Consider the following 12,798-nt stretch of genomic DNA (forward strand, 5'->3'; position numbering starts at 1 on the left):
TTATTCCTTAGAACAGAGGATTTTTCTGGTGTTGGAATTCCACCGCCTAGAACACAGTGTTGTTGCAACAAGACGAAGTTTTCAACGGAGGTTTAATGTAACCAAAGGACCGAAAAGCGATACAATAAAGGATCTGTTTGAAAAATTTCAACGGACTGGGAACGTGACGGATGAACGTGCTGGAAAGGTAGGGCGACCGCGTACGGCAACCACAGAGGGCAACGCGCAGCTAGTGCAGCAGGTGATCCAACAGCGGCCTCGGGTTTCCGTTCGCCGTGTTGCAGCTGCGGTCCAAATGACGCCAACGTCCACGTATCGTCTCATGCGCCAGAGTTTACAGCTCTATCCATACATAATTCAAACGCGGCAACCCCTCAGCGGCGCTACCATTGCTGCACGAGAGACATTCGCTAACGATATAGTGCACAGGATTGATGACGGCGATATGCATGTGGGCAGCATTTGGTTTACTGACGAAGCTTATTTTTACCTGGACGGCTTCGTCAATAAACAGAACTGGCGCATATGGGGAAACGAAAAGCCCCATGTTGCAGTCCCATCGTCCCTGCATCCTCAAAAAGTACTGGTCTGGGCCGCCATTTCTTCCAAAGGAATCATTGGCATATTTTGCAGATCTGAAATGATTACTGCATTACGCTATCTGGACATTCTTCGTGAATTTGTGGCGGTACAAACTGCCTTAGACGACACTGCGAACACCTCGTGGTTTATGCAAGATGGTGCCCGGCCACACCGCATGGCCGACGTCTTTAATTTCCTGAATGAATATTTCGATGATCGTGTGATTGCTTTGGGCTATCCGAAACATACAGGAGGCGGCATGGATTGGCCTCCCTATTCGCCAGACATGAACCCCTGTGACTTCTTTCTGTGGGTCACTTGAAAGACCAGGTGTACCGCCAGAATCCAGAAACAATTGAACAGCTGAAGCAGTACATCTCATCTGCATGTGAAGCCATTCCGCCAGACACGTTGTCAAAGGTTTCGGGTAATTTCATTCAGAGACTACGCCATATTATTGCTACGCATGGTGGATATGTGGAAAATATCGTACTATAGAGTTTTCCAGACCGCAGCGCCATCTGTTGTTGAAAATTGTAACTACTGTAATTTTGAAAGTTTGTCTGCCTGAAAATGTACTGTTGTCGCAAGCATATTGCAACAAACGGTGTATTTCTATCGCTGCTCGTTTAGTTTTTATTGCCGTTTCAAATATACCGGTCATTTTTGAAACACCCTGTATAACGAAAGTAGTGGTACTAATCCTTAGCTAACGTAGTCGTGGTGCACCACTGTAGTTAGAAATTAAGTCTATGTTATTGGTTAATCGTAGGTATTTTGGTTATGGTCGCATTAAAAGTGCTTAACCTGCAGCCCAGACTTGTTCTGGTTATTCGACGGAACGCAAAACAGACTGGAGCCGTACACAGACAATCTTATTACGACGCGAGGTAGTCAGTTGTTTTTCTAAGCGACGTACGACCAGGTGGCAAAAGTCGTGGGATTTCTTCTACACTGAAGAGCCAAAGAAGCTGGCACACCTATCTAACACCGTGTAGGGCCCCCGCGAGCACGCAGAAGTGCCGCAACACTACGTGGCACCGACTCTATTAATGTACGCAGTAGTGCGGGAGGGAACTGACACCATGACTCCTGCAGGGCTGTCCATAAATCCGTAGGAGTACGAGGGGTGGAGATCTCTTCTAAATACCACGTTGCGAGACATCCAAAATAAGCTCAGGCGGAAGCGTTTAAACTCAGAAGTGTTCCTGGAGCCAGTATGTAGCAATTCTGGATGTGTGGGGTGTCGCATTGTCCTGCTGGAATTGCCCAAGTCCATTGGAATGCACAATGGACATCAATGGACGCAGGTGATCAGACAGGATGTTTCGTACGAGCCACCTGTCAGAATCTTAATCTAGATGCGTCAGGGGTCCCATATCACTCCACCTGCCCACGCCCCACACCATTAGAGCCTCCACCAGCTTTAACAGTCCCTTGCTCACATGCAGGGTTCATGGATTCATGCCATTGTCTCCATACCAGTACACGTCCATCCGCTCAATACAAACTGAAACGAGACTCGACCGACCAGGCAACATGTTTCCAGTCATCAACAGTACAATGTCGGTGTTGACGGGTCCAGACGAGGCGTAAAGCTTCGTGTCGTGCAGCCATAAAGGGTACACGAATGGGCCTTCGACTCCGAAAGCCCATATCGATTATGTTGAATGGTTCGCACGATGACAGTTGTTGATAGCCCAGCATTGAAATCTGCAGCAATTTGCGGAGGGGTTGCACCTCTGTCGCGTTGAACGATTCTCTTCAGTCGTCGTTGGTCCTGTTCTTGCAGGATCTTTTTCCGGCAGCAGCGATGTCGGAGATTTGATGTTTTACCAGATTCCTGATATTCACGGTACACACGTGAAATGGTCGTACGGGAAAATCCCCACTTCATCGCTACCTCGGAGACGCTGTGTCCCATCACTCGCGCGCCAACTATAACACGACGTTCAAACTCACATATCTTGATAACCTGCCATTGTAGCAGCAGTAACCGATCTAACAGTTGCGCCAGACACTTGTCTTGTGCAGGCGTTGCTGACCGCAGCGCCTTATTCTGCCTGTTTACATATCTCTGTATTTGAATATTCAAGCCTATACCAGTCTCTCTGGCGCTTCAGAGTAAAGTGGTTTCGGACTTCCATTTTTCCCGGCGTAGTGTAGCAACTTGAAGTGGTATGGAAACAAATAGTTGGAAGTACCCTGTAGAAATATGGAGACATGCTGTGTCTATAGCCGTTCATAAATGCGAAATTACACTGCTGGCCACCGTAAATGCAACACCAAGAAAGACAAGAGGTAGCACAACAAGATTAATTTTGTAGATAACGTGTTGGCCAAGTATCAAATGATAACGTTTGCAGACGTCTGTGACATGTGGTTCCTGCCAGAATCAGTAGCCAGAGTAGCCACCATTGTTGGAGATCACCGCTGCCACACGTCTCGGCATTGAGTCAAAGAGACGTTGGATGTGTTCCTGGGGTACAGCAGCCCAAGCAGCTTCCACACGTTGCCAAAGATCATCTGGTGTGGCAGCTGGGGATGTAATCTGGGTCACTCGTTGAGCAACCATGGACCACATATTTTCTATCGGCGAAAGATCAGGAGAGCGAGCCGGCCAGGGAAGCAATTCAATCTGGTTATTGACGAAGAACCTTTGGACAATGCGTGCCACGTGTGGTCGCGCATTATCCTGTTGAAATATGGCTGTGGCCGAGCCCTGAAGGTAAGGAAGGACAACTGGCTCCAGCACCTCGGATATGTAGCGCCGGCTATTTAAAGTACCGGCAATGCGTATTAGAGGCGTGCGAGAGTAATATCCAATACCACCCCATACCATCATACCCGGTGCAAGACCAGTGTGGCGGTGATAATGCAGCTGTCCAGCATCCTCTCTCCACGGTGTCTCCACACTCGAATCCGACCATCGTGGTGCTGCAGACAGATGCGTGCCTTGTCAGTAAAGACAACGTCATTCCATTCTGCCGTCCACATCCGTCTGTCATCACACCATTGCCGACGGAGACGTCTGTGGTTCTGCGTCAATGGTAGACGAAGCAATGGACGTCTTGCGGACAGACCACTCTGCTGTAAACGGCGTCGAATGGTACGCGCAGACACTGGATGATGCGTTACAGACGCAATGTGCTGTGCTATGGTTCGGGATGTCACTGAGCGATCCGTCACTGCCATGCGCACAATTTGCCTATCAGCACGTGCAGTGGTGCACCGAGGTGAATGCGATCGACCACGTCGGTCCGTCGTACCCACCTGCATCCAACGGTCACATATCCGCATTACAGTTGTTTGGTTTCGTCCAACACGACTAGCGATTTCTCTGTATGATAATCCATAATCTCGGTAAGCGACTATCCTTCCTCTGTCGAACTCGGATACTTGATGTAAAGATGTTGGCTGTTTTCTACGAGGCATAACTGATCGTCTTGTGAAACAACCACAAGGTAAACACACGTGCCGAACGTACACTCGTCGAAATCGCCAAGCCTTAAATGTCGCTATGAGATGGCGCCACAGGCGCGCGTGATGAGCGTCTGCGCTGAAATTCTAATCAGTTGCATATCTCATCGCTGCAAACCCATGGTGTAAATTTCACTTGATTCGGATGCTTCCTTCAAGGTGTTGCATTTACGGTGGCCAGCAGTGTATTTCCAGAGCAGGATTTAGTGCACGGACTGATTTCGCGTTATATCCTACAAATGTTCTAAGAGACTCGCGAGTGGCCAAACCATGTGTTCGAATGGTCCAGAATGATCTTCAAACCGATCTCGAACATTGGTAGCCTGGTGACATAACGCATTGTCCTCCATAAACTTCCATGTATTTGGGCACATTAAGACCATGAATGGTTACAAAGTCTCCCAAGTAATCCAACGTAACCATTTCCAGCCAATGATCAGTTCAGTTGGAACAGGAGACCCAGTCCGTTCCATGTAAACGCAGCTCACACCATTGTGGAGCCACCAATAGCTTGTAAAGTGCCTTTTTGACAACTCGGATCTATGGCTTCGTGGGGTATACGCCACTCTCGAACCCTACCATCAGCTCACACCAATTGAAATCGGTTTACTCCAGTCGTCTAGGGTCACGAGGCCAGGAGAAGCGCTGCAGGTTGGTTGGCTCTGAGCACTATGGGACTTAACATCTGTGGTCATCAGTCCCCTAGAACTTAGAACTACTTAAACCTAACTAACCTAAGGACATCACACACATCCATGCCCGAGGCAGGATTCGAACCTGCGACCGTAGCAGTCGCGCGGTTCCGGACTGAGCGCCTGAACCGCTAGACCACCGCGGCCGGCGCGCTGCAGCTGATTTCGTGCTGTTATAAAGGCTCCCGCGTCAGTCGTCTGCTGCCACAGCCTACTAACGACAAATTTCGCCGCACTGTGCTAACCGATATGTCCGCCGTACGCCCCACATTGATTGCGGTTATTTCGCGCACTGTTGCTTGTCTGTTAATACTGACAACTCACGTAAACGCCACTACTCTCGGTTGTTATGTGAAGGCCGTTTGCCACTGCGTTGTCTGTGATGAGCGACAATGCACGAATTTTGGTATTCTCTGCACACTCTTGACACTGCGGATCTCTGAATATTAATTCTCTAACGATGTCCGAAATGGCATGTCCCACACGTGTAGCTTCAACTACCATTCCGCGTTCCAAGTCTTACAAGGGGAGGCCGCCAATTGTGAAATTCGGATTCGATTCATACTGCGCATAATAAAAGCTCATGGCCAGAGGTGTAAAGTGGCAAAGCACCAAGATGCAGTTCTCAGCCGTTGTCGAGAAAATCGACAGTTAAAAGAAACCGTTGCGGTGAAATACTCTCTACGATTAATAATTCCCTACAGCGTCGTGGTGCAGCGGTAAGCACTCGGGTTCGTAATCCGAAGGTCGCCGGATCGAATCTCGCGCTATGCAACTTTTTTATTAGTATTTGTTTTTTTGTAATTTATATATATATATATATATATATATATATATATATATATATATATATATTCCCGGCAATCAGTTGCAACAATTATGCATATAATAAGTTGTTGAAAGTCGTTTGTCGTGGAAAAACTGGCGACTTCGAACATCATTATGTTTTCCGCAAACAAAGTTGTATTTCACAAATGTTATTAATTGTCTTCATAATGTTAACCATGTATAGTTAACGGAAGACGTAGAAACGATATTCCGAAACGAATACGTATAGCGTAAGTCAAACGTTCGAATTAGAATAGAAACCCCATGAACACAAATTTGCTGTGGCAGGTATGAAATATAAACTCCGTTACTCGCTCGTTACGAAACGATCCGCCGCATAACAGCGTAGTTGCCTGCTAACTTCGAAAGAAGGTAGATGCGGTCCCTAGCGCAACTTATAACATTGTCGAAAATCAGTGCGGACGGGAGAGCTTTGGTACACCCTGTTAAAAAAAAAAACGGAAAAATGGAGGGGGTACAATTGGAGAGCGATCCGCCTTCACCAACATGCATAAGCAATTCATTTATACTTTATATATATATATATATATATATATATATAAAATTTGAATTACAAAAAACTAATAATAAAAAAAATTGCATGGCGCGAGATTCGATTCGGCGACCTTCGGACTACGAACCCGAGCGCTTACCGCTGCGCCACGACGCTGCAGGAAATTATTAATCGTCGAGAGTATTTCACCGCAACGGTTTCTTTTAACTGTCGATTTTCTCGACAACGGCTGAGAAGTGCATCTTGGTCCTTTGCCACATTACACCTCTGGCCATGAGCTTTTATTATGCGCAGTATGAATCGAATCTGAATTTCACAATTGGCGGCCACCCCTTGTTAGTTCCCATCGTGCGGCCATAATCACGTATAGGTCACCTTTCCACACGAATCACCTGAGGACACGTGGGACCTCCGACAGTGCACTGCGCTTTTCTGTTTCTACGCGCTGCTACCGCCATATGTATATGTGCATACCACTATCTCATGACTTCTGTCACTTCGATGCATAGCTTTGCTCTATTGCGCTGGCGCTGTGAGTGTAATTGCTCAGTTCTGTGCGACCCAGGCTTAAGGGTATATGAAGATGGTTCTGTTCTTTCGGACATGTCACCATCGATGACGATGCAGCTCTCTTACAATTCGATAATAATTAAATCAAGACCCTAAGCTGTCGACAGGCGTTGATATACATGAACGGGCACAGTTGAAAATGTGTGCCCCGACCGGGACTCGAACCCGCATCTCCTGCTTACATGGCACACGCTCTATCCATCTGACCCACCGAGGCCACAGAGGTTAGTTCGACTGCAGGGATTTATGCCTTGCACGCTCCCCGTGAGACCCACATTCCCAACTTAATGTCCACACAGTACTTTCGTAGTGCCCCTGCCCATTACGCTCGTTACTCGCGGCAGAGAATCTTACCGAGTCCCGTAAGAACAGTTACCATCGATGACCATGCAGCGCTCTTAGAAAGAAATGATAATTAAGTTAAGACCCTAAGCTGTCGACAGGCGTTGATATGAACGGGGAGAGTTTAAAATGTGTGCCCCGACAGGGACTAACCCAGGATCTCCTTTTTACATGGCAGTAGCTCTAGCCATCTGAGCCACCGAGGGCACAGAGGATATTGCGACTGCAGGGATTTATCGTTTCTTTCGGTTAAGGCTAACCGGCCATTGATCTTTTTCTTCTGTGCTGGATGCACACGCATTGCCCGAACTCTTACGGGACTCAGTAAGATTGTCTGCCGCGAGTGATGAGTGTAATGGGCAGGGGCACTACGAAAGTACTGTGTGGACATTAATATGGGAATGTGGCTCTCACGGGGAGTGGGCAAGGGATAAACCCCTGCAGTCACATTATCCTCTGTGCCCTCGGTGGCTCAAATGAGTGCCGGCACGGTAACTCAGCGTGTTCCGTCAGAGAGCTGGTTGGCCTCTGTAATAAAAAACTGAGTGAAAGAGTCAACAACGAACTTGAATGGATGTCATGTGACTTCCGCAACGACCAAACACAACGAACAAAATTAAAAAAGTGGATAGTGTGACTGCCTTGTAAGCAGGAGATCCCAGGTTCGAGTTCCGGTCGGGGCACACATTTTAAACTCTCCCCGTTCATGTACATCAACGCCTGTCGACAGCTTAGGGTCTTGATTTAATTATCATTTCAGGCTTATGGGCGTTACTCGAGAAAATTATTACTATTTTGATAGTTGTGTTTTTTGATCGGACCTAGCAGTCGTATTGGTAAAAGTTTTAATATAGTGGCCTATCTTATTGCCTTCCGGAAATTTTCAGTTTACACTTATTAACAACTGCCAAGGCTGACTTGGGTATTCTGGATCTTATCATCAGCTAAGTTGTTATTTTAATGTGTGTGAAATCTTATGGGACTTAACTGCTAAGGTCATCAGTCCCTAAGCTTACACACTACTTAACCAAATGGTACAAATGGCTCTGAGCACTATGGGACTTAACATCTATGGTCATCAGTCCCCTAGAACTTAGAACTACTTAAACCTAACTAACCTAAGGACAGCACACAACACCCAGTCATCACGAGGCAGAGAAAATCCCTGACCCCGCCGGGAATCGAACCCGGGAACCCGGGCGTGGGAAGCGAGAACGCTACCGCACGACCACGAGATGCGGACACTACTTAACCTAAATTATCCTAAGGACAAACACAAACACACACAAACGCAAACACACACAAACGCAAACACACACAAACTCAAACACACACAAACTCAAACACACACAAACTCAAACACACACAAACTCAAACACACACACACACACACACACACACACACACACACACACACACACACACACACACACACACACACATGCCCGGGGTAGGACTCGAACCTCCGCCGGGACCAGCCACAGTTCTTTTATAATTTGTTTGATAAAGTTGTTATTGCAGCCTTATTTTGGCTGACTAGCTTTATTAAACTTATTTATGGTGGGCCCATTTGCTTTTGAAATTTTTTGAGATCACTCTTTAAATGTTCCCGCAGATGCAGTGGTTATGAGTTGTTTAGACGAGTTGCACAATCTCATTAGCTATATGTGCAAAATGTTTTCCACCAGTCAAGGATTTTGTTAATTTTAAATTTAAAAACCAACAGCCTCAATTGCAACGTTTACCTCGATTTACCTAGGTTTCAGTCGGGATAACCCAACGTTCTTCAGAATAAAAGTAACTACCGTTTAGTCCATAGCGGGCATCATCAAGCTAAAACTACAAATCCATAAGTTATCGTCAGACTGTAAAAACGTATCTGAAACTGCCTCGGCCCCACTTCGCGACCGCGATGCGGCAGCCACGAGTGCTGGAGGCCTACTGGGACTGACCGTAGTGTCATGAGGACACAATACCTTGCGCCTGTGCATAAACTGTGTGATAGGTACTTGTTGGGACAAGCCGCGAACCTAAATCCTTACAGTGAAATAAAACAAAGGTACAGCTGAGGAAAAGGGCGTATATGTTATCCTGTGCACAACGTACTTAGATCGACTGTCTTAACATTTAAGAAGTATTCGTTGGTCATGATATGAGGAAGACATCACGTGCATACGACGTATGGCCTGTCTAGGAAAATTCAGATAAGTTTTTACAGTCTGACGATAATTTATGGATTTGTAATTTTATCTTGACGATGTCCACTATGGACAAACGGTAGTTACTTTTACTCTGAAGAAGGTTGGGTTGTTCCGACTGAAACCTAAGTAAATCTAGGTAAACTTTGCAACTGAGGGTGTTGGTTTATAAAATTAAAATTAATATTTATACAGTTGCTGTCAGGGCCGCGAAATGTTGAAAATATTTAACGATTTTGTTACTTACACATACCTACAAAATTGCCAGTTGTGGGTTTTCTTGTGATGGTGGGCGTCAGGTCCGTACTAAACTAGCACCAAGAGTGTGGTAGTGATTTATGGTAATAGTTTGAGGCTTCCGGGGCAGTGCGTTGGGGATTTTGCCGTGTCTGATCCTCTGTAGTCAGCCTGGTGAAGAAGTCTCTCGCCTGCCTGAACTTTGAGAGCTTCAAATCTTAATTTAATAAAATGAAATTATGTGGTTCTAGAGAGCTTTTCAAGCATCACATAGATATGGAGTATACAAGCAGACTCAAGGGACGAATGAAGATTTGTACCTAGGTCTAGATTCGAACCTGGGTCTCTTGCTCACTATACAGATGTGCCACCCTCTACGCCATCCGGGCACAGCGGTTTTGTACAATTGTACCGACTACCCTAGCACGCCTCCCCCCTAATTCCAGTTTTCGATCCATGCTTCAGATCACTTGGTATTTTCCCTGAACTGAAACAGCATTAGTGGGAACATCCAGTGGGCTGAAGTGTGAATGGGAATTTCGATTGAGGAGGGAGGAGGCATGCTAGATAGGGTAGTCCATGCAATCGTACGAAGTCACCCTGTCAGGGTGGCGTGGTGGTTAGCACGTCCGCCTACAGAGAAGGAGATCTTGTTTCGAATCCTGGCCTTGGTGCAAATTTTCATTCGTTACTTCAATCTGGACATATACATCTTAATTTAGTAAATCAGAATCAAATCAATCTCGTCAGAATACATAAATTGAAAGTGGAGGGGCAGGGAGGGAAAGAAAGGGAATGGACTATTGATGTCAGCTGCATCGAGACTTGACGCAGAATCAGCGGCGACGAGTGACAGTGTACCAGGCCGGGAGTCGAACCCAGGACCTCCTGCTTTCTAGGCAGTCGCGTTAACCACTGCACCACACGGACACAGTTTTTATCGCAACCGCCTCCCGGTCGACCCAGATTTTCCACCGAGCCCACCTATCTGCGTCTAGTCCTGATGCAGCTGACACCATTAGTCGCTTTCCTTTCTTTTCTTTTCTCGTCCTCCAACTTCATATTATACATACGGTATCAATGCTGTGGATTCCTCGTCCTATCTGTTCTTTCGAACATGTCAGAAAGAACAGACACCTCGTATTCATATAACTTCGTCAGAATTAGTATCCAGCCCTCCACTCTGAAATAAAACAACCCTTTTGTTTTACATTCCTGTTTTGAAAGTTCCGCAATTCCAATGGTATCTAATAAGTGATTTCGCGTAATACATTACATCTCATAAAATTTATTATTCCATTTGTTTATTAGTAGGTCATGCTTGTCCAATAAATGTTCGCAATATTTTGCATTTACAAATTACGCCATAATTAAGAAAATTTAGGTTGGCATTGTTATCTTTCAGTATTTTATATAATGTGACGTATATTCTATGTAAAAGTCTTTTTTTATTGTATACGCCAGTTTCAGCATAAAATAAGCAATGTTTTGTGGATAGTTACTCATAAAAATGTTAAACTTTTAATTGTTAAGTCAATAAATTTGCACTGTAGTTTTGTTGAGTTGAATGTCAAAAAAATGTATAAATTGGAGCACAAGGCTCAAGAATGGTCAGTTGGAGATTGTTTTGAGAGGCAACCACTGTGTCGCACGTCTGTGCAATAATCTCATTGTTGTAATGCAGTATTGTGACTATGTAGCCTGTTACGTGGAGTGGGCTCCCACTAAGAAGAAATGGCGCAGCTTGACACAAATAAACCACTATAAAACGACTTGGTACCTGGATTATTTAATGGAATTCACGTAACTTGATGGACTCACATTCGGCAGGACGACGGTTCAATCCCGCGTCCGGCCATCCTCATTTAGGTTTTCCGTGGTTTCCCTACATCGCTCCAGGCAAATGCCGAGATGGTTCCTTTGAAAGGGCACGGCCGACTTCTTTCTTCTTCCTTCCCTATTCCGATGAGACCAATGACCTCGCTGTCTGGTCTCCTCCAGAAAACCAACCCCCACGTAACTTGATCCAGTTAGCAGAAGAAATGGACCGAGGCAACGACTACTTCAGCAGCAGCAGAAAGCAGATTACTCCGAGTTACACCGAACTAAGATACGTATAAGAAATCAACTGAACTATATAAGTGTCACAGCAGAAATAATTACTAAAGTGTAATGTTTTGGAATTTGTTCTAGCAGTAAACATTTGCATTTGTCTCAAAGTAACTCTGAGTGGTGGAGGAAAATGTGATCAGTAAGAAACACCCCCATGATCACACGTTTCTTGATGTCTATGTAACACAAGAATAACAAATTTTTGAGTTTTTTTTTTGTTTAAATCAAATAATCTCTTTTCAATGTTGAAAATTCTCGCCCCAGCAAAATTTCACTGTCTCCCCAAGTAACAACAGTTTCGTTACAACTCCCATCGTATGACATGTTTCACTACCCACTAAGGAGGTACCTTATAAGACGATCGTTACACTTTTCACTGCAGTGGTGATAGAGGAAATGGCGACGACGCAAAGAAGAGTGCCGTGTTTCGCCACAGTTTCGTGAAGCGAGAGGAAACATCGCGCGGATTCTCATCCAACCCCTGTGGGAGACGCTCCAGTATGGACATTGTGCATTGCAGTGTTGTTTACTTTTTAAATTCCCTAGAGCGCACGTTCCTATAAAAGTCGACCATCTTATTGCTTCGTTCTACAAACATCCCGCGAAATGACGATGAGAGAGGAGTTTATACGGAGGCGTACAGATAGCCGTTCTTTCCTTGTGCCATTCGTAACTTCAATATCAAGAGATGGAGGTAGAGTGACAGTCGTTTATGAAGTACCCTCCATTTACGGAGTAAAATAGCTTACAGAGTACAGATGTATGAGTACAGAAAGGTTGTGCAGAGACGAACAGGCACTGGGTCTAACCACGCTCCAACCTAGAACTGAGTGAGAGGAAACCTCAATAAACGGCAGAATAAGAGGTACCGCCCACCACAAACATGACAGTGATTCGCAGAATTCATGACTCAAGCGGGCACGAGACAATCTTTGCGGATTGTACAGGTTTCATTACTATGCCTCAGATAGCTCTCAATACGTTATCCACCTTATTGGGTATACGCGCTCATTCCATGGTAAATCAAAGTGCACTGACAACCCTAGGCAACTGCTTCCATTCTGCACAGAGATAGAGCCTGAAGCCCAATATGTGTTTCGGGTCTTGTCACCTATGTACATGTAAACTTTTTTAGCTCCTTCATGTGAGTGTTCACAGATACGAGTCAATTGCAACAAACGGAAGACACAGAAGAAGGCGTAGCTGACGTGTATGCTCAGTTGAGTCAACCAAACATCGATTA

General features: G+C 45.5%; 1 protein-coding gene and 1 non-coding gene across 3 annotated transcripts in view; both read right to left on the reverse strand.

Annotated features, from left to right (window-relative positions):
* The window catches only part of LOC126483961 (voltage-dependent calcium channel subunit alpha-2/delta-3), an 832,874-nt gene that overhangs the window by 815,330 nt on the left and 4,746 nt on the right, over positions 1–12,798 (reverse strand). The window lies entirely within an intron of this gene.
* Positions 10,300–10,373, reverse strand: Trnas-aga (transfer RNA serine (anticodon AGA)). Its single transcript has one exon. It is a non-coding gene; the product is annotated as a tRNA-Ser (tRNA).

The sequence above is a fragment of the Schistocerca serialis genome, chromosome 6 (genome assembly GCF_023864345.2).
Source record: "Schistocerca serialis cubense isolate TAMUIC-IGC-003099 chromosome 6, iqSchSeri2.2, whole genome shotgun sequence".
In the NCBI taxonomy this organism is placed as follows: domain Eukaryota; kingdom Metazoa; phylum Arthropoda; class Insecta; order Orthoptera; family Acrididae; genus Schistocerca; species Schistocerca serialis.